This window comes from Phyllostomus discolor, chromosome 6 (genome assembly GCF_004126475.2).
Source record: "Phyllostomus discolor isolate MPI-MPIP mPhyDis1 chromosome 6, mPhyDis1.pri.v3, whole genome shotgun sequence".
Taxonomy (NCBI): Eukaryota; Metazoa; Chordata; class Mammalia; order Chiroptera; family Phyllostomidae; genus Phyllostomus; species Phyllostomus discolor.
Window position 1 is genome coordinate 160,326,811 of NC_040908.2, and position 24,430 is coordinate 160,351,240.

At 40.0% G+C, this 24,430-nt stretch overlaps 1 protein-coding gene across 9 annotated transcripts in view; it reads left to right on the forward strand.

The window, feature by feature from the left end:
- The first annotated feature begins 2,835 nt into the window (after positions 1-2,835).
- CTNND1 (catenin delta 1) overlaps positions 2,836-24,430 on the forward strand; it is a 48,982-nt gene continuing 27,387 nt past the window's right edge. For 5 of the 9 annotated variants that reach the window (XM_036029470.1, XM_036029472.1, XM_028514775.2 and 2 more), the window contains exons 1-2: positions 2,836-3,074; positions 24,269-24,382. The gene's annotated coding sequence lies outside the window, so the exon portion shown is untranslated. The remainder of the gene's footprint in view (positions 3,075-24,268; positions 24,383-24,430) is intronic. The other 4 variants (XM_036029471.1, XM_036029475.1, XM_028514778.2 and 1 more) reach the window with 3 other exon arrangements.

Here is a 24,430-nt window from a genome sequence, read left to right on the forward strand (position 1 = left end):
TCTGTTGCTAAATATGAGACATAAGGCTGAGCTCTTGGGATATACTGGAACTAGAAAGACACTGTTCATGCCTTTATGGAACTTCTGGTGGGGGAGACAGAAACACACATACACACACATGAAAAAACCAAGGCAAAATACTTGTTTTTAGTTGGGTATGTTAGTGGTGGTATGTTAGTGGTGGTATGTTGGGTTGTTAGTGGTGGTATGAGGGAAACAAGACCAGTCCATCTCTAGAAAATCATTCAGTATTGAAAATATGGCTCTCATCAATGAACCAATGAGATCAGCAAATATTTTTGTGTTGTTTTACTTTGGTAATCATCTTTCGCTTTTGAACTTGCTGTGGAGGAACAGGAATAGATGGAAAGTAGAGGTAGAAGACATGATAAGTTAATAGGAGATGATTCTTAGATATAGAGAGTTTAAGGCTGTTCATTTCTCTGTTAAAGGTATTCATTTCCCACTCTAGTTTCTTTCAAGCTCATCAAACAAGTGCTGTGATGCCTGCTTGGTTTTCCAACACTTATGGGGGAGTCCTTTTTGGCCACTTTCGACCTAATAGGAGGGCTTGTGAGACTATAGACCAAATACGAGGGGGTAAATAATAACTAGATCAGCCTGATGAGAAGTGCACATTTATGCTGAGGAGGAGTGGAATTGGAAGTCCAGTTTAGAGAATAGGGAAAGGTCAGATTAGGGTTAATAATAAGTGTTACTTTAATGTTTTGAATGAATAAATGTGGCACCTTGAAAGCAGATGAGGAACTTGGCCTTTTTCCTGATTATAGTGTAAGGTGATGGAAAGAGCATGGGCTTTGGAGTCAGACTGTTGAGGGGTTCACTTCTTAGCCAGATGAGCTCAGGCAAGTTTCTTAGCCTTGTTAAGCCTTGATTTTCCCCTCTGTAAAATAGTGGTAATAGTCCTGGCTGGTATAGCTCAGTGAATTGAGTGTGGGCCTGCAAACCAAAAGGTTGAAGGTTTGATTCCCAGTCAGGGCACATGCCTGAGCTGTGGGCCAGGTCTCCAGTAGGGGGCACATGAGAGCTAACCACACAATGATGTTTCTCTGCCTCTCTCTCTCTCTTCCCCTTTCCCTAAAAAAATAAATAAATAAAATCTTTTTTTTTTAATTTTTTTAAAGATTTTATTTTAATTTATTTTTAGAGAGGCAAGGGAGGGAGATAGAGATAGAGGCAGAGAGATAGAGAGAAACATCAATGTGCGGTTGCTGGGGGTTATGGCCTGCAACCCAGGAATGTACCCTGGCTGGGAATCGAACCTGGGACACTTTGGTTCCCAGCCCGCGCTCAATCCACTGAGCTACGCCAGCCAGGGCTAATAAATAAAATCTTTTAAAAAATGGTGGTAATATTATCTCTATGGTGGTGTTTTAGAAGTTAATAGATAATGAGTGCAGAGTACCTCTTATCTGATAGATGCTCCATCACTGGTTGCTATTATTGGGCAATGGTGAGCCAATGAGTGTTTCTGGGCAGGGTAGATACTGATAATAGTAACAAATCAATCTTAGTGAGTTTATACTGTGTCATACATTGTTTTAAGAACTTCATGTGTATTTTAATTCTCACAAAAGTCCTGTGAGAGAGATATAACTGTGATCTGCCTTTTATAGTTAAGGAAACTGAGGCACTTAGAGCTAATATAATTTGTCCAAAGTCACATAGTAAGTACTATATTTACTTAAGTGACTGAATGTACTTAGAAGGTCTAAAGCCCGTCATTTTGACTGCAGAACATGTGTTCTTAACCACTGTTCTAGATTATAAAAACTTTATGATAATTCATTTGGCAGCAGTCTACAGGATAGACCTGATTTTTCAGTAAGATAGAAAAAGGAAAATTTCATCTCATCATTATCATCTTTGTTTAGTAACCCCTGAATGAACATGAAATAGTAGTCTTTGTCAAGCATGTAAAAAAAAAAATCCAGTCTCTGTTCTTCATGGCCTAATTTAAGAACATATTAAGATAACTCTTAACTCATAAAAAGAATACTTGTATAATCTTTATTTTTTTAGGACAAGTGTAAAAATATATGAACTAGATAATCCTAAGTTTGAAGTTCACAAAGAAAGCTAATTTTCTTGATGTGAGACTTTTCCTTACACATGCTGTTATCTCCCCTAAAATATTGTGTGTTTATTGCATTCCATTTATTCTGCCCCTCAAACCCACATTACTTTAATTTGGGGACAAATGGAAGGACAGTGATTTTCCTCAACAGCCCAGTGGATTCAGCTTCCTTCTTGTTGAGAGCATAGACATCAAGAACTGTTAAGTACAGGCATTTATTTTTTTAATTAGCTTGAATGCAGTTAAACCAAAACAATGATATCCTCTGTTATCCTTATCAACACATAATAGTCCTATTTTTAGGATTTCTCTTTTCCTCCCTTCCTATCTTCCTTTGGGAAAATGCTTTGGGATAGAAAGCAACACACCAAATAGCAGTAGGCAAATAAAATCAGTTCTTTTCTCTTTCCCCACCTGGAAAGGAAAGGAGAGGGAACAAGAACCCCACCATCAGGAGAACCGACTCTCCGGCATGTCATTCTAAAAAGCCCTGTTCCTTTGGGCCCCCTGGAGCTCTGCAGTAATTCCTCAGAGATTGTACCGTCTCCACTTTAAATATTAATATATATATAAAACTTCCCTCTGTCTTTCTCCTCCTCTCTCTCCTTTTTTTTTTTTTTTAATTTCCTATAATAAAGTTTCCTATTGGATAAAATCAGCTCCCTGATTTATGCCTGGCTCCTATTGGAAGTTCTCAGGGGCTGACATCACTTAGGAAAGCGAGGGGGTAGGGCTGCCAGATCAGTTTGTCACCACCCAGGCTCCCTAGCCTTTGGCTGGGTGCAACTTCCATTTTAGGTGTTGGATCTGAGAGAAAAAAAAGAGGGAGAGAGAGAAAGAAGACCAGGAAAGATCCTGAAAGGAGGAAGAGGTGGCGAAAAAATCAACTGCCTTGCTGGATTTGTCTTTCTCGACACATTGACGAAGCCTTGGGTTTCTTTCTGAAAGGACTGGTTTTTACAAGTCCACATTTGAGGTGTGTGCCTTTTAAAAAAATGTGTATATTCAGACGGGTAAAGGAGGATAAGCCAAGTCGAATTTTTGTCTTACGGTAACCAGAGGGAATTTAAAAATGAGAGAGACTGCTGTGCTGACGGGTGACTTTTAAGCAATTACTAATTTTCCTTTCTACTTACTTCGGGGAATTTTATTGTATTAAAAAAAGGTAAAATATTCAAGACCCAGAAACAAACTTCTAGATCTCTCTAACAGAGGGAGATGAATAGATTTAGAGGGGTAAGAGCAATTCCATAAATTTACGTTTTGGAGTGTTACTTGATTTTATACTTTTTTGTGTGTTAAACTAACAAACTTGTATTTTCAGAGCCCAAACCAAAGGTTGGGTTTTTTTTGGCATGTTGTGTGTGGGTTGGGAAAGGAATTTGTCCGGGTAGGAAGCTGGTTATACATATGGTTCTTAATGTGTTTCGAAACTTTTATCCCTCCTTTTATCATTAGATTTGTGGAAGTGGAAAGTTGCAGGGAGCTTTGCAGCTTAAATGGTGGTGTTTTTCCCCCTCAGAGAGTTTGAACCGCCCAGATGGCTTTCAGCCCTGCTATTCCTGGGTGGGTCCCTCTTTTACTTTCCAGGTGTGGTGGGTGGGAGCCTCATTCTCCTGCTAGACGTTGCCTCCCTGCTTTGCCTTATAAAAGAAAACAGATGGGTCCATGTTAGCTGAATTGTAATCTCCTTTTCTTCTAAAACTACCTTTGATGGCAGAGATTTGTGGAGTTGTATGTTCAGTCTGTAAATACGATAACGTTTGGTTTATGAAAGGGATAAGGAAATTCTAATCGTGCTGTTTAGTTCACCTGAGTAAAGTGGCAACACACCTGGAAAAATTTGCAGTTTTGTACTGTCTTAAAGGACCATGGATTAAATAAGGTTAGGCTAAGAGAAAACACTTATACAAACTTCAGTGTTCAGAATGCATTTGAGAAAGCAGAAGGGGAATTCTTATTTTAAACCAAACTGAAAGTTCTTTTTTGGAGGTGAGGTTTTTGTTTGCTGTGAAATCAGAAATCTGTAAGAGCTGAAGGCCCATGACTGTGCTTTCATTATCTTACATTTAATCTTAAGATCTGTGGTGTTCTTGCAAATACATTCTTGCAGAAATACCGATTCTAGATAATTATATAGCCAACTCATCAGTAGTTGAAAACTGGTATTCTCTTCCTTCTCCTTTTGAAAATGCGAATCAGTCTGAAAATTATAGCTGGATTAGATGCTGCCCTACTTGTAACAAGATGGGCCTTAATATGTAAGCTGCTTATTAGCTTTAAAGTGATATGTGTCTGTTATCTCTGACTTTTGTGCTTCCCCCACTCAATTCTTTTCAGACTAGAACACTTCCTTGTATTTCTTTTCTAGAAGTGAGAGTGTACGTTTTGCAGGATGATTTCATCCTTATGAGGTTGTGGCTTCATAGGAAACAACTTTGTTTCTCCTTTTAATACAATCTGTGCAAGGGCTGCAGTAAGATTTTTAATGTCTGGATGTCATGATTATAGCAAGTGCAGTTAAAAAGAAAAGAGACAATGTGTACTGCAGTCTGTTGAGCGGTAGTTCTTATTTAATGTTTTCCAATTTTTCTTTCAAATGCTCTTTCTGTCTTGACTCCAGCCTAAGAAGGTTTCTTGGTGCATCTTTGAAGGGTTGGTCATGTTGCTGCCAGAGTGTCGGTTTTCCATTCAACCTTTAGGGGGAGGGATGAGGGAATCTGAAGGAGTACAAAGGCAGTTTGAAAATAGGTTCTGGATGACTGGATGGTGGTGAGTTGGGTCCAGATTTAAATACTGGGCTTTGTGTAGCTGCAGCGAGCATCCTAGTCCAGGACTGTTTCCACGAACCGAAGCATTGTTTTGACTGGTATGTACTATAGAGCCTTTCGGATGATCAAATGGAAGATTGTCTTTTACCTCACCTCTGCTAGCTCTAGTTCAGGAAATATAAGGGGTGCATATAAGTAAATCTCTTAATTTTTGTTTTACTCCTCATTTTGGTTTTAGGATAAAAAAAATGACAAGCAAGTATAAGTTGTGCAGATTTTTCTCTCCTTGTTTGACTCCGGTATACTGTTGGTTTCTTTGTTGTATGACTAAGGTATGGTCCGTGCTCCAGGTGGGGGTCTCTTGTGGGTGGTTAGAGTTCCAGTGCTTTTCTTAGGGTTTTCAATTATGGGAAGTCAAGAGGGGCTAGAACATATTCTTTCAGCTAGTATAAAAATTGAGACCGTTGGAAATTAAAAAAAAAAAGCTCCCAGTAATTGAAATTCACCCTTAGGTTTATGAGGTAGTTGCTCTCTATGGATGGATGCAAATAAATTAAGCAAACATCACTATTCAAATGAATAACACAATGATTAACTCTGTGTAATTTATTGCTTTCTATTTTGGTACCTGATGGTCCTGTTACTAACTGCCAGCCCCTTTCCCTCTTTTTTTCCCCCTCCGTGTGCTACTTAATTTCCCACAACAACTGGGTTTTTTTGTTTTGTTTTTATGTGTTTTAAGGAATTTGAGCTTCAGAGAAGCTGAGGTTTGTTGAAAATCTCACTGTCTGTAAGTGGCCAAGGCCAGAATTAAACACTGGGCTGACTTTCTACAAAGTCTATGGGCTTAATCACTAATACACTTCCATTTTCCAGAGAGAATAGAAAAAAGAGCCAAAACTAAAATAAGCCCTTGCTAGAAGGAAAGGTGTTTTATCTTGCAGAGGGTCAGTCCTTGCTTTTGATTACCAGTGAAATTACTTCTTCTAGAGAATTTTCAGGCATGTGGTTTAAAATGATAATGCCAATTTTCAGGGCAGAGGGCCATAGCAATTAGTTCAAATGTTTATCACACTGTATTAAAATTGTTTATTTGTGTCTTCCCCTCTAGACTGTGAGCTGCTTGAGTGTAGGTACTAGTTTATTTCTGTATTCTCTTCTTCACAACTATCTGAGTGTCTGATATATACTGAGGTGCTGCTCAGTAAGCCTTGTTTAAATAGGCACTTGATGGAATGCTTGAGGGACCTTTCTGGGGGAGGCTGAAAGGAAGTTGAGATAGGAAGCAATACCACCTAGATTAATAAAATTGCAATGTAATTTTGAAACTTTTACTGTAGTCTATAGTTTCCACCTTTGACACTTTAAGGAAGTTTTGACGCATTTTTAAGTAAAGTTTCTTGACATACTGAAGACTTAAAATTTTAATTTTTCTTTAATCCTATTTACTTTCTGGGCAAGCATTTCAAAGAATAGTATAAAAAAAGTAAGGGTCCTCATCAGTTCATTTCATAACATAGGCAGCTGTTAACTTCAACCACTGAGTGGAGAGGAACTAGGGGAGAGGAACTTATTATCCAGAACATTTTAGGGTGGCACCAGGGAAGTATTGCTTTGAGCCATGTCAGAAGTGAATGGTTTTTATACTTGTTAATAAAAACATAAAAACCTTGGGGTAATAGTTTGAACATCAGTGTTTGAACAAAAGTGTGTTCGGATATCATTATTTTTTGTCACTGCTTCCACCGTGAACCTTAAGGAGATTTTGTTCACAAATTGTATTGGGAAGTTTTATGAGTTTAAGAACCCACATTTTCATGGATAATTTAGAATAATAACAAGGAACTTGCGTAAAGGAATGAATTGTAGATACTCAGTATGTGATTTTATGTTCTCTTCCCTCTCAAAAGGGGTTAAATGCCATTAGGAGCTGAAATAGGGATTGCTCTGCCTAAATGCACCTGCCTTCAAGGTTTGCAGTAGAGAACAGAGATGTAGCCTGGCAGGGAGATTGTACGGACAGAAAAACAGCTGTTCTGGTTAGAGCTAATAAGGGGAGAAAGAAGAGTATTGATTGATTTGTATTTATTCACATTGTATAATGTACTTTTGGAAGTAATTTCCCCCCCTAATTCAACTTGGAATTGCATGTTGTTGACTATAACATACTAATCATTGAGAACACGGCCCACATTTGCAATTGCGGTTCAGGTACAGTGTTCCCCATTTTTAGGGCCACTTCTCCAGTGAGTGCTTCAGTCTGACTCCAGAGGTGTGGGCAGTTTAGATCAGGCATGTAGTGGGGACACTAAGGATCCAGAGTTTTCTTTTTCTAAAGCTGCCGTTGCTGGCCAACAGGTAATGTGGTCACTACTTTCACGAAACATGTCTCATGATATAATGATAAAAGCAACTTCTAACTTTTTATTTTGAAAAGAATTTCAAACTTACAGGAAAGTTGCAAGAATAGCACATAACTCCTATACACTCTTACTCACGTAGACACCAATTGTTAACATTTGCCACAAATGCTTTATTCTTTATTTTTTGATCAATATGCTGACCAAACAGGAACTTTCCAATCTGGGAGTTCCATAAATGTGGAGAGGCAAGGCAGCATAGTACAGTGGTTAAGAGCATGGATGCTGGAGCCAGACTGCTGGTGTTCAAATCTTGCTCTGCCACTCACAAGCTGTGTAACCTTGTGTAAGTTGTTTAACTGCTCTAGGCCTTAGTCTCCTTGTCTGTAAAATGAAGACAATAATTTTAACCATTTCATAGGATTGTTGCGACAAGTATGTGATAGAATAAATGGGCTTCCTGGATAGATAAGCTAACTTTTTTTAATGGGGAAAAAGTATCTTTAGTAATAGGTACGTTTGGGGAGTTGCGTGGGTGTGGTTACCCAGAAGAAGGGTGCTGTGGGAATGGATGGATAACCTTTAATAAAGTAAAGTGAGATGTGAGTGGGGCAAGAGAAATTGGTGGCAAAGCTTGAGTATCTTACAGTAATTTCTTGAGAGGCTTAGATGCTTTAGGAAAGAAAAAACAATACAAGTTTCCCTCATTTTTTTGTATCTATAAGAGACAGAACTGTAGCATCCCTGGGTAAACTTTAATTTTGGCAGAGAATTGATTGAAAAAGCTTAGTTTAGGTTTATTACTTCCGACTTCGAACCAGATTTTTTAGCTCTAAGTCTCACTTGTCCAACCAGGATTTTGTAGGATAACATTCCATTATGAGTGGTTGTACAGGAAACAATTATACAGAAATGAAGACAGGCTTTCACTATTCCTTTTCTTGAAATAAACCTTCCTCTTTTATGTTCAGGAAACATTCTCTGTTTCAATCCTTGTTTGTGGACATTTGCAAAACCGAGACATATAGAAATTTTGAGTTCGTCAATGCTTCCTGTGAGAAGTGTGCTTCTAAGAAAGAGGTCTGCTTTTATGTATGGAAAAGTCAAACATGACCTGTGGGAAATACATATGTGTTAGATGCACCCTTGCTTGGAAACTTCTAGGTTTCTTCCATCCCTTCTGTTTTTCCTTTCCCGTATACTAAGTAACTCATGAAATTAGTGTTTTGAATAGTATTTAAACTAATTTCTGTTGGTACTTCATAGCTTCCTGTCATAACTCCCTCACCCAGCTCTCCACATTTTAAAACCCACATAGTCTCTCTATTGAGTTTCCTACATTTTCTGTTTCTGTTTGCTTTTCTGTTCTCTGGTGTCTCCCTTTGCCTGCCCTATCTTTTTTTCCCCTTTAGGCTATTGGTCTTTTAACTGTTGCTTTGCCTCACTAACGATATGGAAAAAGTTTCTGACTTTTACTATAGAATAAATTGTACTCATGTGCTAAAGGTACAAGTGTTGGGATACCGCTTCTGGTTTATTTCAGTTAGATCTAAATTAGGATTAATTGTTGTGATCCAAGAAAATTGATCCCTTTTAATAATTCAGATTTTGATCTTTTTGATTTTCAGATCTCATCCACATTTGCTAATTAATTACTCATTTTGGTTCATTTAACAGTAGAACAAGTGAAATTTACTTTTCCCACAATAAATATCAGTTTTGTGTGTGTTTCCCATGTTGTTCTATATTGCAGTACAGTAGCACATTGAAAGTTCTTTTTGAGGAGTGGAAAGATTTTTGTTTTAGGGAGCATATATTTTAAGAAACCAAAATATATTCTGATGGTTTTGGACATAGGACATTGTTATAGAAACTAGGTCAACTTTTCAATACCTTTATCAAAGCACCTACAGTTCATTGCAAGTGAACTAAATCTCATTGAAATAAAGTAACTGGTGTATATTCAGCACACTTTTAAAATAGAGTAGTCTATTTTAAAGGAGAAGTTGGTGCCAATCTGATTTCTTTCCACTGTTTCTTTGTTGGAATGGGAGTTCTATAACCCTTCTGCTCTTCTCTCTCCATGGACTACTTTGTTAAATCAGGGCAGAGTTGGCTGTTTGAATGTCTGTGCTCCTGAAGGTCAGCCAAACCTGCAGGTGAGGCTACAGGAGACCCTAATTGATGGGCCTAAGAAAAACAAAAGTATAAAAACAAAAATGAAGCAAAATTTATTTGTTTTTCTAAAATTTAACTTTTTGTTTTCATTGAAAAAGTAAAACCTCTTCGTTCATTCAAAAGAAATTTGAGAGTCTGCTGTATGCCATGCACTGGATATAAATGGTATATACCAAATAGACCTCACAGAGCTTACATTCTAGTTGAAAGAAACAGATAAATAAATAAGCAATAAGTACATAATATGTTAGAGTGTGATAATACTATTGAGAGAAATAAAGCAGAATACATAGGATGGTGAATAAGTGCAAAGAGGGGAGGTGAGGTTTTTTTAATAGAGTGGTCAGGGAAGGTTTCACTTAAAGGTGTATTTGAGAGAGACCTCAAAGAAATTAGGGTGGAGTCATGTAGATGTGAATAGAAAATGCAAAGGCCCTGAGGCTGGTGGTTACCAGTGAACAAGAGAGATGTGGGAAGTGGACCTTTTCAGAGAGATCCAATGGATGTGTGTTGGGGAGAAGGGGAGGATAATGTAGGAACTCGTCATGTACTGTACAGTACAAAGAAATGATGACCTTGTCTCATCACTTCAGACCCCATAGACGATAGCTATTAACAATTTTCGTGTATTTGTAAGGAGTTAACACCTGACCTAGCCTCCATCTTGGTTTCACTGCAGAAGTTCTTGTGAATATAGTCAGCAAATAATTTACAGAGTAGCAGAGTTTACATGGGTTAATGACCCTTGTCTTGGAGAATAATAGTAGGGCAATTACTTAGAATAAGTTTGTATGTATTTGGGAAGTGAGATCAAAATTTTCTTCCCTAAAGAAATGTATTTCTCCATCTTCTTATCTACATGGTCAGTCTTCTGTGAACAGGAGAAGTAACAATCTACACCTGGTACAGTTTCCTTTTGAGTGTACTTGTTGGTTTGGTTTATGTGCTTTTGACCAAATACTGTGCTTGCCTTACTCATATGCTGCTTTTTCTTTGCTTATTTGACAAAAATTCCTGGTTCCCCAAAGCTCTAATCATTGGGATTTAATGGCTTTCAGGGACTACTTTATAGGTCACCATATCCATATTTCTGTCTTGAACATTGGGGGAGATAATCATTCTTGGTAGCTAACTGTATATCTGCTTTCTTTTTACATGTGTATATTTAATCAGTAAGGGTTATTAAAGCATGTACTGAAGTACTTGGCCTCATTGACTTTGGTAGGATTGAGGAAGAAGCACCAACTAGTAATGTTCTGTGGTAACCCCATATGGAAAATTAAAGATTTTTGATTAACAGAGTACTTATGTCTTGAATCATCCATTCTTACTTTCCCCTCTCTGGATTTCTGGTATAGCTAGTCTGTCCCTCAGTGAAGGAGTGAAGGAGTTGTCTGTCTGTCTGCCTGTCTCTCTCTCATTGGGAGTTTAGCCCTGGAACTTGACTTGGTTATCCTCTTCCTTTTAATTATACCTATCTAGTTGTCATCTTGTTGCTTAATATCATCCTTTGGAGATGACTTCAGTCATGTAACTCTTTTCCCCTTTGCCATTTCCTTTTCCTTTGGTCAGGTAACTGTATCAGCTTTCATAGGAAATATTCTAGGCAATCACAGATTCTCTCACATTTTGAAGTTGCTTTAAAATAACTGCTCGAGCCAAGGCTGGTGTGGCTCAGTGGATTGAGCGCTGGCCTGAGAATCAAAGGGTTGCTGGTTTGATTCCCATTCAGGGCACATGCCTGGGTTGCGGCCAGGTCCCCAGTGGGGGGTGCACAAGAGACAACCACACATTGGTATTTTTTCCCCTCTCTTTCTCCCTTCCTTCCCATTTCTAAAAATAAATAAATAAATTCTTTAAACAAATAAAATAACTGCTTCATATGTATTACCTTAACAGTTATAGATGTTTGTAGTTGTCTTGAAGATATCTCTTCCAATGCCATTCTTCTTTTCTAAATCTTTAGTGACTACATGCTACCTTGTGGAAATATTTCTCTTTATGTTTTTTCTAAAAACAGTTTGCTACTCTTCCTCTTACTTAAACCAGAATTTAAAGTGACTTGCTTGGATATGCGTCAGAGGTAACACTTGGATTCAGAGATTTTGGTTATTTCTGTTATATTGCCAACTGGGCTAGAGTTTTCTAGGGATTTAGGACTTTGGCACTTCTTTTGGGATGGAGTACCAGACCAGTCTTTGAAAACGTGGGATAGCTCTTTGTTCCCTGCAGGAAAGTTAAAATGAATTGTTTTAAAAATAAGCCTGTTGTCCAATCTGCACTGTAAATAAGGATATCCTCCAGTGTAGCAACTCGGGATTCCAAGGAAGGGAGACAGTTCTTTCTAGATTCTGAGTCTAGAATATAAGGATTTAGGATTGTGTCATTCCATCTATCCTTATATTTAAATCCATGCTTTCAAAGTGCCTCTGAATGATTGTTCAATCATTCAGATTGAATAATGACGTGAGCTGTCTGGTGAACAGTAAAGCAGACCTAAGTAATATATTTTATAACTACTGCCTTTAAAAAAAAAAGATTTTATTTATTTATTTTTAGAGAGAGGGGGAGGGAAGAAGAAAGAGAAAAACATCAATGTGAGAGAGAAGCCTTGATCAGTTGCCTCTCGTATGCGCCTGGACTGGGGACTGAACACAAACCCAGGCACGTGCCCAGACTGGGAATTGAACCAGCAACTTTTTGCTTTGTGGGATGACACCCAACCGATTGAGCCGCACTGGTCAGGGCTCTGTGTCCTTTTTGCAAGAGGAATGTGGTCAGAGGGTTGTCAGAGATAGGCCAATACAGTGGTTCCCAACATTTACATCAGGACCACTTTGGTAACATTTTAAAAATATGAATTTCTAGGCATTCTCTCCAAAAATTGATGTATGGGGGATGGAGAGGTAGATTTGGGAGACTATGTTTTAAAAAAAGTTTTCCAGGTGAGCCTGATCATTCAGATTTGAGGACTACAAAACCTGAACGTTTGAGTTAAGTTACATATTATGTAGTTTCTCAGGTGGATGGTCATTTAATTAGTATGCGAAGTAGTGAAGACTGGCTCATGGTAGTGGGCATGGTGAACAACAGATGGGTAATTTCAAGTTTTCTGTCATGGTATCGTGTATTGTTTTGTAATCACAGATCACACCTGATTTGGGGGTTATGCTAGCAATTAGCATGTTATGGAGGACTTGCCCCCTCCATTTTGAAATTGTGGAATAAATTCAGGAGAGGATGTTAACATTGAAACTCAACCGGACGATTTGTTTAAAACTTGGCAGGAAGGGCTAATGTTACTTCCTGTCTGAAAAGGAAGTGCTGGCTTCCTTCCCTTCCTCCTTGGCTAACTCTGGTCAACTTAGAATATGGATGGGGGAGGGGCTGATCATGTTAATACTTTTAATGGCCACCCATGCCTTGAGAAATCAGGTTACTAGTGCGGAAATGTAATGTTCCCTCCCTTCTTTCCTTACTTGAAATGCGGAGAAGGGTGCTGTGTGGGCTCCCGTCTCCTTGCCCTCACAGTCCAGGAAGCCTTCCAATCTACCAGATATTTTATATTCAATCTTACACCTCCCCTGTATTTTCTGACATTTGAAAATAGATCAAGGAGTTGTAGAGAAGAAACTGAAATCCTTTTGACACTGAGGGGTAGGTAGTGGAAAGGAGAACATAATTGAGCAGAGGGGAGTGGATGACAAAGGTTTCTTATTTTTAAATTGAGCCAAGAAAGCATTCCTTCTAAGTGGGACCAGTTGGCACTCTTCCTGCTATTTTAGTCCAGGCTTCTCCTTCCTACTGGCCTGTCAATTGTATTAAGTGTTTGATGTGAGTTTGAACTGTGTTCTCTGGAGTTGGGGGGAGGGAGAGTGGTGGAAACAGCTGGTGCCTTCATCAAGCTATCTCAATTACGCTTCTTTTCAGAGTGTGGCTTTTTCAGAGTGTGGCGGGTGGGGGATGGTGGGTGGCAGAGGGACTGGATGTGTGTTAGCCGAGTTCCAGCAACTGTCACGCGGTGGGGTTGGATTCTCAGGCACTCTTAAGTCTATGCGGGATGTTGTCTAGTGGAATGTAGCTAAACCTTTCCCAAACACATTCATTTCTCTGCCTCCCCTTCCCTCCGTTCTTTCAGCTTTGGATATGATTTGGTGAGAAAGGGGTATGTGGGAAGTTAAATAGCAAAACAGATTCATGCTTTTCCAGCCATTGAGTATTCATTCAGCTTAAGTCTTTGGGCCCCTCCATTGACTTTCTTGTTACCCATTCATCATTATTGTACTTTGGTGGGTTTTCCAAATATGTCTGCAAACACCTAGAGATAAAATTAGAACCAGAACCTCTGGTGAAGTCATGCTGAATTGTAATCAGTTGGCTATACTGGTCTCCTACCTTCTCTCCTCCCCTGGGGTCACTATATTTCTGAGTCAGCACTCCCTTTTACCTCTCTCCTTCTCGAGTTGAGACAAAGAATCTATCAAGCATCCTTTTGGAGCAGTAGCATTGATTTAGGTGTGTCCAGTTCTTTGTCTTCTGGGGTGTGTCTTTTACATCTGTCTTTTTAAGTACCTCAGAAAGCTCTCCCACTAGACTCTACTATTTTTGTCTGGTTTTCTGTATCCACCTCCCACTATAGTACTTAATTGACTGATTTATTTGGCCTGGGCAATGAATGAGGGAGAATCTGATAAGAATACTAACAATTATAACTAATTTTTCAGTTGTTCTTGAGAGAAAAACAGTCTGATTCAATGCTACGTAAGATCTTAAAACTGTTGTTGTGTGCTTCAGTGATAAAGTTTGTGGCGGCTAGGTCCTACGGTTGAAGTTTGGTTCTAAAACACAGTGTGGCTAAATATTTTGTATCTAGCCCTAGAATGGCTGACTGTTGTGTGTATTCCAGCTCTACCTCTTTCCACCTAGTTATGTCGGATACAGACATGGACTAATTTCTTCTAAGTTGTGCTGTTTTAGTTCAGTTCCTTTTGCATCATGTACTATCTAAATCAGGGTTTAGCTCAGAGTACTTCTGGTAGATCCAAGAAGGGGGAAGGAGTCTAGGAGGAAAAAAAGATAGTAGCATATTACTGGTTAGTTGCCTGGAATATCCCTCTGGTCTGAGAACACTCTGGTGCTGAGCCTTGTCCTGTGTGGAGGGAGCCTTTATACAAGGAAAATTGAGCCCTTTGGGCAAACAGTGTTATTTTGGATTTCAAGAATCCCTGGCTAACAGCGCTTGACTTCTGTTTGCATCTTTGCTTCTGGGCTTTAGGGCTAAGTCCATTGGGCTTGTACAAGACAATAGAAAAATGTATCATTTATCCCATTCTTGGAAGCAGCTGAGAACCCTTACTAGGAAGAGAGGCTTTCTTTTCTGAGGAGGCTCCAAATCGACAGCTTCTGACCATTGTGGGGGAGTGGTAAGCAAAAAAAGCTGAGGTTGTTGTCTTGACTTCTTTGTTGCTGGAGCTACTGTGCAATTCATAGTGGTTCTCTTCTCAGTCCCTAGCAGAGTAGGGAACTTTGTACCTCGCACCTGCTAGTGCCTATATCCTGCCTCTTTGTAGGGTGGAGTCTGCTGCCTTTGTTTGCTCTCTGTGGGGCCTCTTTGGAACCAACTTTATGCTTGTGGGGAAAAGTGTTTGAAAGACTTTGGAATCAGTGGAAATGGGTGATCGAGAAGGTGACAGAGGTTGTGCCCTAAAGTGGTTCTCCAGGAGGGAATATTCCATTGACTGATTCGGGTTGGAGATCAGATTGTCATGATGGAGCTTTCTTTGGGATGCATTTATTACATGTAGCTGACTTGAGTGTATTATCAGCGGTAGCTTTAAAATCCCCAATGCAGTGCCTCCAGAGTGAAGAAACTTGCCAAGTAGAAATCTGAAAAATTCCCTCACCCCCTCCGAACCCTTAGATCCACACACAATATCTTTCTGCTGATTCTTAAAGGCTTGAGCTTTGTCCTATGCAGTGTTGGCTTGGGGCAGGGAGGAGGGTTGTTTTCCCGAACATGATAAGGAACTGAACAGGGCAAAGTGGGAGCTCTGGCTGGTGATTGGTAGACAGGATGCCCTGGAATGCGGTTGGCCTGCAGCCCAGAATCCAGCACTTTGTATTTGTTTGTTTCTGGGAGACTGTGGTCTGGTGCTACTGTGACAGGAAGTGAGAAAGCTGGGAGTGGGGAAACGGAGAGGGGCGATGTCTTTGTGGTTCTCCTGTGAAATCTCTTTGTCCCTGGAGAGCAGCTCTGCTGCAGGACTCTACTGAGAAGAGAGCAGCCTTTGTGTGTCTAATGGGTCTCAGAGCATCTAGCTACTCTGAGGGATTAGGGAGTGTGAATTCTGACTGTGGCATTTTGCATTTTAGCACTGAGTTATATAAATGAACTCAATCTCTTAACATTGGGGATCTCCCTGAATTTTTGCACGTATTACTATTATTTATAGACCTCTAGGAATTAATTATGAAAGGAATTCTAGAAGGAGATAGATGTTAATTTGTATATTTTTAAAAACTATATATTGCAGATACCTTGTTGGTTCTGAAAGGCATTACTGAGGCTCTACATTCTAGGTATCATCCTTTGAGTTAGCACTCTATTACATCCAGAGCTGGAGAAACCTACCCATTCTTTGATTTCAGTATTTAGAGATACTGGCGAGTCTCTGTTTGCACATAACTAAGGAATGAATGTTGGTAGTTTTTCTGGGATTCTGCCCCCGCCCCTCCTTTGTCTAGACTGAAATAGCACCTGTAGCACTTCTCTGTTCCCCTCTGCCCCCAACCCCCCATTGTTTTGTCTTTTCCCTGCCCTCCATTCCAGCTGTGAAACGGGCATCTCTTCTCACTTTGTGGATTGGGTGGCTGAGTCCTTAAACTTCTTGCCAAGCTGGCTAGCCCCTGAGCGCACACACACAAACCAGCCTTTTATTTCTGGGAAGGACAGCTGCCCTAGAGGCAGATTGCTAACATACCTCTAGAACAATCCCTCCCCTCTGTTCCGATACTGGCTAGCACAATCTTTCCTGCTTCTAGTTCCTTCTGTTTTCCACCCCCAGCTCTGATCTCTGAGTTTGGTTTAGTGAGATGTCATATTAAATATGAGAGTAGAGATATTTGTGATTAGCTTTTCTTTCTTGACGTGGGAGTGATTAGAGAACATGGCACGTAGCTAGATTTCTAGAATAGCCCTTCTAGTAAAAAGTTAAGTGATTTTGTACAAAGTAGTACTACTTTTGTCTCTTGTACCATCCCTCCTTAGTTCTTGTTTCTTGTAAAGTGTGAAATCTGATGTAGATTGCAAGCTCTTCTTCCCCAGAATTGAAAAAGGTCTTGTTCTTAAAGTGAAGGGGAGACCAAAGGTTTAGCTGCCTCCACCTCATCCTTACTCACCTCCCTCTCCTCTCCCAGGTTTACTTTTGGTCAACTCTATTGGTATTAGAATGACTTTTAACCACAAGAAGCATAGACAGTTCATGCTCCTTTCATTCTGTCCAGGAGAAGGAACATGGACTTGGAGTACAACAGATGCTTTTCCAACACTTAACTAGTATATCGCCTTGGGCAGGGTACTGAATGCTTCTGATACAATTCAGGGGTGTCAAACTTATTTTCACTGGGGGCCACATCAGCCTCGAGGTTTGCCTTTGAAGGGCCAAAATAATTTTAGGACTGTATAAATGTAACTACTCCTTAACTGTTAAGAAGTTGAAATTACATTAGGCCCTTTGAAGGCAACAGCGAGGCTGATGTTGCCCCTGGTGAAAATGAGCTTGACACCCCTGAGGTTTTTTTTTTTTTTTAAGATTTTAATTTGTTTATTTTTAGAGAGGGGGGAAGGAAAGGAGAAAGGGAGCGAGAGAAACATCAATGTGTGGTTGCCTCTTGCCCACCTCCCACTGGGGACCTGGCCTGCAACCCAGGCATGTGCCCTGACTGGGAATCAAACTAGTGACCCTTTGGTTCTCAGGCCACCGCTCAATCCACTAAGCTGCACCAGCCAGGGTGACACCCCTGAGTTTTAAACTATGTATCAGATACATAGTTTAGAAAGGGGCAAATAAAAAAAAAGGGGGGGCCAATATTAACTCAGAGGTTGTTTAGAAGATTATGTGATAATTTATAGGGGGAGATGAATAATTAACAACTCACAACTTTTCTTCCCTGTATGGTCAGATTTTCTTTTATATAGGGAGAAACATTTCCTTTAGCTCTCTATTCTATAGATGAAATAGGACCTTCACATTTGCTCTGATTTCCTCATAGACTCACGCCGTCTCTCTCTTTGTTGCTTGTCTCCGAAGGGAGCTGTATTCTAAACTTGTTGGAACAGATGTCTTTTAAAAAAATTTTATTTACTAATTTTAGAGAAGAAGGTGAGGGGGGAGAGAAACATTGATTTTGTTGTTCCACTTATTTATGCATTCATCAGTTGCTTCTTGTATGTGTTCTATGAGGATTGAACCTGCAACCTCTCGGTGTATTGGGGTGATGCTCTGACCAATTGAATTAACCTAGCCAGGGCTGGAGGGGATGTCTTGTTCTTTTTAAAGAGGTTTGAGGAAGCAGGACTGTGTAAATATGACTCACTTATATGCTTCCAACATTTCTAAGTGATCTTCAAAGAGCGGGAAAGAGATGGTAGGAATGCCATTGACAGAAAGTAAGGGGGCTGGTGAGAAGCTGCCTCTTGAAAAAGAAGAATGTGAGCTCAGGTGGGTAATCTCTAGTAAGGTTAAGGTTAAGGTTTTTTCCCCATGAAAATGTTTTTTCTCCCTTAGGGTGAAGAAGAGTAAGATATCCTAGTTAATTTTAGGATTTCTCTTTTATGACATGAGTTAAATAAATACCTTTCTATTTTGATTAGACTTTTTCTTATTGTCCATTGTATACCTGACTCCCTCTCTTCTTCTCCTTTTTGTAAGAAGGGGAAAGGCAATTGGTCTCTCCCCTTCCTCCAGTCTGACACCTCCCTCTGTTTTTGCCCCTCCCTCTTATCTTTGTTTTCTTTTCGGCCTCTCCTAAAGCTTTGCTTTCTCCTTATAAGGCTAAGTGAGGCGCCTTTGGCAGGGTTGCAGCAAGGATGCAGGTAAGTAATTTAGTGTGTCTCAGACTCTCAGATTCAGAGGAAATTTTGTATCATCTGTCCCAGTGGAGGGCCTTGGAGAGGCCCTGGGTGCTGGGGGAGGAGAAGGAGGAGGCCTGGCCTGAGAGATCAGAAGGACTTGTTAGACCAGTCCTGTGTGTGTGTCATACATGCTCTAGAGAGAAGCAGGTTTTGTTTCTTCACGTACCCTTTCAGTCCTAGTCCCCCTCACTAGTTGAGAGCCACACCCTTCCTTTGCTTCAAAGCCAGTCCAGTCTTTAGCCATTTCAGTATGTTACCGTTTGTGGGGGGGAGGGGTCCCAGAATACTTGGGAGGGCAAAAGAGAGCAAGAAAAATGTTCCATCTGGTTTCTGAATTTAACGTTAAGATGGTGGAGGTGTGTTTTTTTTCTTCTTCCTTTTTAAAGTCACAATAAAATTTTAAATCCTGACAGGTAACTTTGGGCCAGGTCAACCTCTTTTTAACAAGAATATTTTTAAAATTTTTATGTATTTATTTTCTTCCTTTTCTTTGAAACTCCAATCGGATAGAATACATCACTCTTTGCCAGAATTCCTTCATTCATCAAAGAGATTTATGGTGGGCACAGCGAGATCTTTGTAAGAGTGAAAAATCCTTCAGTCAACCGTTTCGTCGACTGGGAGAAGGGGGAAAGGTGGGCCTGGTATAAAAGATCCACAGAGAAGTACGGAAATCGCTAACACCTAAACAAAGCCTTTTTTTGGGATATCCGTTTATTAGCTCTGAAAGTGCTCAGTTGAGATGAGATTGTGAAGTGAACCGAGTTCTCTTTGGCCCTGATGCAGCTCATGTCAGGTTCTTAGGCTTAGTGCAGGAGTGAGACTTCCCAGCCAAGGGAGAAATACTAGAATTGTCTGAGCTTCTAATGGTAGAACATCAGATGATGGCGTTAACCTAGGCTTTGGACCTCTGCTAGTAAACACTCTTTGTGATAAGAAGCCATGGAAAACTATTGACAAAATATCTTCTTTTATTTTAAAAGTAAAATGGCAATTTTCTGTGCATGGATGAACAAGTGAAATAATTGCTTTGAATTTTGGGGCAAATGCCAGTTATGGCAAATGAATAATACCTTTTAGGTATCTAGAAGACCTACCTTTCTTGGCTTGAATGTTTGTAATACAGTTTAATAGTGTTACAGGTGCTATATTTTATTGGTCAGTATTCTTTAATAGGAGGGGGCTCAGTGTGCTTTAACAAGAAGCCATTTAAAATGGCTGGGATGACATGGAAGAGTTTTGCTTATCATTGATTTTAGAGGAAGAACATTTCTTTGTGACACTGGTTTTGATTTCATAATGAGTAAGTAGGAAGAAAGAAAAAACTGATTTTAGGGCTGGCTACAGAAGGTAAATTTTTTTTCCTAACAACCCAAAGACTATTTTGGGGGTTTAGAATTTTCAGGACAAGTAATTTTCCCTTTTTCTGCAGAGGTTTGCTTGCCCAATTCTGGTCATGTCTTTACACATACTTAACTGAATTGCATGGAGGTACGATTGAGGTTTACAGTCACCCAGGCTAAAGTTTTACGTATATTAGCCCATTAAAGCTAAACTCTGAAAAGTAGTAGAAATTGAAGCTTACAGGGGTTATACCTTCTCTAAGATCTTACAACTAGTTTTTGGCAGAGTGAGGACTTGAAGAACTCCAGGTCTTTTGACCCCTAGTCTGGAGTTTGATATTGTTTTCCCCTTTGAGAATGTAAAGAATTCCTGTAGTTTACAGGGCTACTGTAGATGGGACAAAGTAACATGTGGAGACATGTGTGGTTTATTCAAAAGCCCTACCAACAACACCAAACCTCTAGTCCCTTGTGTTGCTATTTCTTGTAGTATTTGTATTAGCAATAACAGCTTTCTGTGCGTCAAGACATTTTTCTTAGCACTTTATGTGGTTTGTCTCATTTAGTCCTTACAGCTACTCTGTATTCTATTTCTCCCATTTTACAAAAAAGGACCCTGAAGTTTGTAGAGAGATTGTGGTACTTTGCCCAAAGTTATATAGGTAAGAAGCAATGAGGTTGGGATTTGAACCCAGTCAGTTTGATTCCAAAGTCTATATTCTTAATTGCTAAGAATTGTAACTCCAAATTATATTTCTACAGCCACTTCATAGCAGAACAAATCATTCTAGGGACTGTGCTATTGGCAAGTGATTTTTGCCCTGCTGTCTGTTTGGCATTATCCATCTGTTTGGTCCTTCTGGCTATTTGATTGAATTTAACTTTTTGTTTGGTATTCTTACGTAGGAGACTGAATTTTTACCATTGTCATTGCTTGAATGCTGAGCCTTGTAGCAGACTCATAGGACCTATGACTTGTTAAGAATAAAACTAGTTATTCTCAAAAAAATCTAGTCTTAGGGGAATAGCAAGGTTCACTTATATGTATCCCCCCCTTCACTTTGGGAGTTCCTTGATGGTATTTTTTTTTTAAGTGAGAGCAAATATAATTCATTTGAAAATATTAAGTGGCAAACCTGGAAAGGTGTTGTGTTGGCTTAGACTCATAAGACCTTCCTGACTCTTAACGACCGAAGTCAGTTAAGCCCTGGTTGGTGTCAGTGGGTTGAGTGCTGGCCTGAGAACCAAAAGGGTTGCTGGTTCAATTCCCTGTCAGGGCACATGCCTGTGTTGCAGGCCAGGTTCCCAGTAGCAGATAAGCGAAAGGCAACTACTCATTGGTGTTTCTTTCCCCCTCTCCCTCCCTTCCAATCTCTAAAAATAAATAAAGTCTTTAAAAAAAAGTCAGTTAATGGTTTGCAGATTCTGGTCTATTGCATGTGTGTATGTGTGTGTTTATTTATATTTATATTTGATGTATATGGCATGGAGAAGGATCTTTCCTTAAGTGTCTGAGTTATGCAGCAGTATACTGTAGCTTGCCTTCATTCTCTTCCCCCAAGTATGCTTTCTTTTTCCTCCCATTTATTTTTGTTCTCCCACTTGTCTTCTGTGTAAACATGTGGATGAACCTTTTTTTTTAAAAAAAAAAAAAGATTTTATTTATTTATTTAGAGAGAGGGGAAGGGAGGGAGAGAGGGAGAGAAACATTGATGTGTTTGCCTCTTACATGCCCCCAACTGGGGACTTGGCCCACAATCCAGGCATGTGCCCTAACTAGGAATCTAACCAGTGACCTTTTGGTTTGCAGGCTGGCACTCAGTCCACTGAGCCACACCAGCCAGGGCTGGATGACCCTTTAACCTGAAGATAAATGGAAACTTTTTCTTTTCCCTTTTTTCCTGTGATATAGGGGGAAAATGCTGACAAGGGTTGTAGGGAAGAGGGGCTGGACCATCCATCTTATACTGGACTTGTATTTTTTGGACTTGAAAGTGTGCAGTAGAAAGAGAACACAGTCTTTGGAATGCCATAGATCTGGGAATAACTTCGAAATTTACTATTAACTGAGACCTTGGGTAATTTCTTCACCTAGAACCTGTTTTCTGGTTTGCCATAAAACTTCCGTAGGGTAGTGGTAAGGATTGCCAGGATAATAAATGTAAAACATTCAGTAATTGTTAGTTCTGTTCACATTAACTTTCTCCTTGGTAATAACCTGCAAAGGCCTCGAATAAGGAATCAAGAACTCATAGCAGAAGTGTAATGCGATGACTGCCAGGCCCTAGAGAAGCACCCTGTGTTCCAGAAACACTGGTCTAGGTGGGACCTCCTAGTAGATAGAATTGAAGTAGGCAAACCAGCTTATCCAGTCCCTAGAACCCAGTTATGCTCTTGATTCAGTTAATTTCATCTACTAGTTCACAAAATAGTTTTGGGCTGAAGCATTACCATTAAGTAATGTAATTGGAAGATAGAAACTAGCTCTTGAAATAACTTAATACCTCATATTTGTATAACATACATTATCTCACCTGATCCTTATGGTACCTCTTGAGTTAGACTGGGCTGGTGGTATTGGCATCTTACAGATGAGAGCATGGCAGCGACTTACTGCCATTGTGGGCAAGTGGCCGAGCGAGGACTGGGACCTGACTTCTGAGTCCTATTCTGTTTCTACACAGCCTCTTCTACCCTCTTTCAGGCAGAAAAAATCTACCCATGTTTTTAGGCCTAAGAATGTGATTTCTTTCTACTTAACAGTGCTGTCTTCAAATTAGAGCCAGGTGGTCAGCTTTTAAAGCCGTGAAGACGGGCAAAGATATTGTTTCCTGACTTAGAGCCCTGGGTAGTTTCCCTCTATCCTTCCTAACTCCCTTGTTGAATTAAAGTCATGAGGGCAAAAAATGGCTGTTTATGTCAGGGTGACAGACAATTTCTGTGCACCAGGGAGTGTTGTCACTGTATGCCCCATAGTAGTGGTAGTTTGAGCTTTTATTAGCAAAGGAAATTACAGGGTGGAGGCTGCTAGAGTGGTAACTGCAGTTCAGGCCCTGTTGAAACCCAGAACTGGAAGAATGTCTTGTGAACTTAGAGTCCTCTTGGTGTGGAAGGTTCATAGGTCATTATACATAGCGGACAGGGCAAGTGCTTAAAATGAAGAAATAGAGATGAGAAGACAGCAACATTTTAACAAAATAAGGGTACTTATTAAAGACATTTGAGTGGCCTGTTGGAATGTAGGGTAGGAGTATGAGAAAGTAACAATGGGCTTTGGACTGAAAGAAAGAACATAAGTTGATGAGTGATTATGGCAGGCCAGGGCGTCAGGAAGTAGGAGGAATTTATCTTTTTCTTTTTTTTAAATCCTCACCTGAGGATGTGTTTATTGATTTTAGAGAGGGAGGAAGTAGGGCAGAGAGAAAGAGAAAGAAACAAGGATTGAGGAAGAAACATTGATTAGTTGCCTCCTTTATACACCCCAACCAGAGATTGAACCTGCAACCTTTTGGTGTATGGAATGATGCTCTAACCAACCGAGCCACCCAGCCAGGTCTGGAGGTAGTAGGAATTTAGGAAAGGGTTGCCACATTCTTGGCTTTAGGGACTGGATTCACTGGAAGGAGTCTTAGTGATGGAAAGTTAATTAAGGAGTTTATTGGGTATCTGTTTATCAGTTACTCTGGGTACTCTTGCTTGCTGAATGCTGCATATACAGGCATACCTCGTCTTACTGTACTTCACAGATGTTGTATTTTTTCACAAATCGAAGGCAAGACCCTTCACCAGCAAAAAGATTACAGCTCACTTTATAGCAGTGATCTGGAACTGAACTACAGTGTCTCTGAGGTATGCCTGTACTCTAAGGCAGAGAGGCCCAAGTGTGCTTGGTGGGGCTCTGGAGAGCGTGGGAAAGGGAACTGAAGCAAAGCCTAGGCTAGTCTCCACATGTCTTCCCCACTACACTATTGCACTGGTTTCTCAATGTCTTTGTGGGCATGCTGGGACTGGGCTTTGAGGTTTCTGCCTTGGGGGCGGGAAGGAGGGGGAAGGGCATTCCAACAGCATTTTTTTTCTTTCTAATTTGGTTGCTTGCAAGAGGGGGTGGTAAATGAATTTTTATTCATGTTATGATCTCCTGGTTCTGTATATAAGTACAAGTAGAGGAACCTCTGATATGACAACTACACCCAAGGTCCAGGCATCTGAAAACAAAGTCCAAAGGGCATTTGTCACATTAAGCAATTCCAAGTCATCTTTTCAGTTACTCCCTTCCATTCCCAGATTGTCTTTCTCCCAATATCTGCCCTTGCTCTTATTTTTTAATGTATTGGGTATATTTTATTTTCCTCTCATTTCCGTTTTTCCTCCAAATATTTCTGCAGCTCTCTCCTTCCTGCTTCCTCCTTGCTGTGGTGGCTGGGATGCTTCTCCCATGATTTTCTGAATCTAAACTGGGCTCTCTGTTAAAACAGTCACTTACGAACTTCTCTTAACAGGTGTGTATGAAAATCTTTATTAAGAATAAAAACATTTTAAGTGGATTT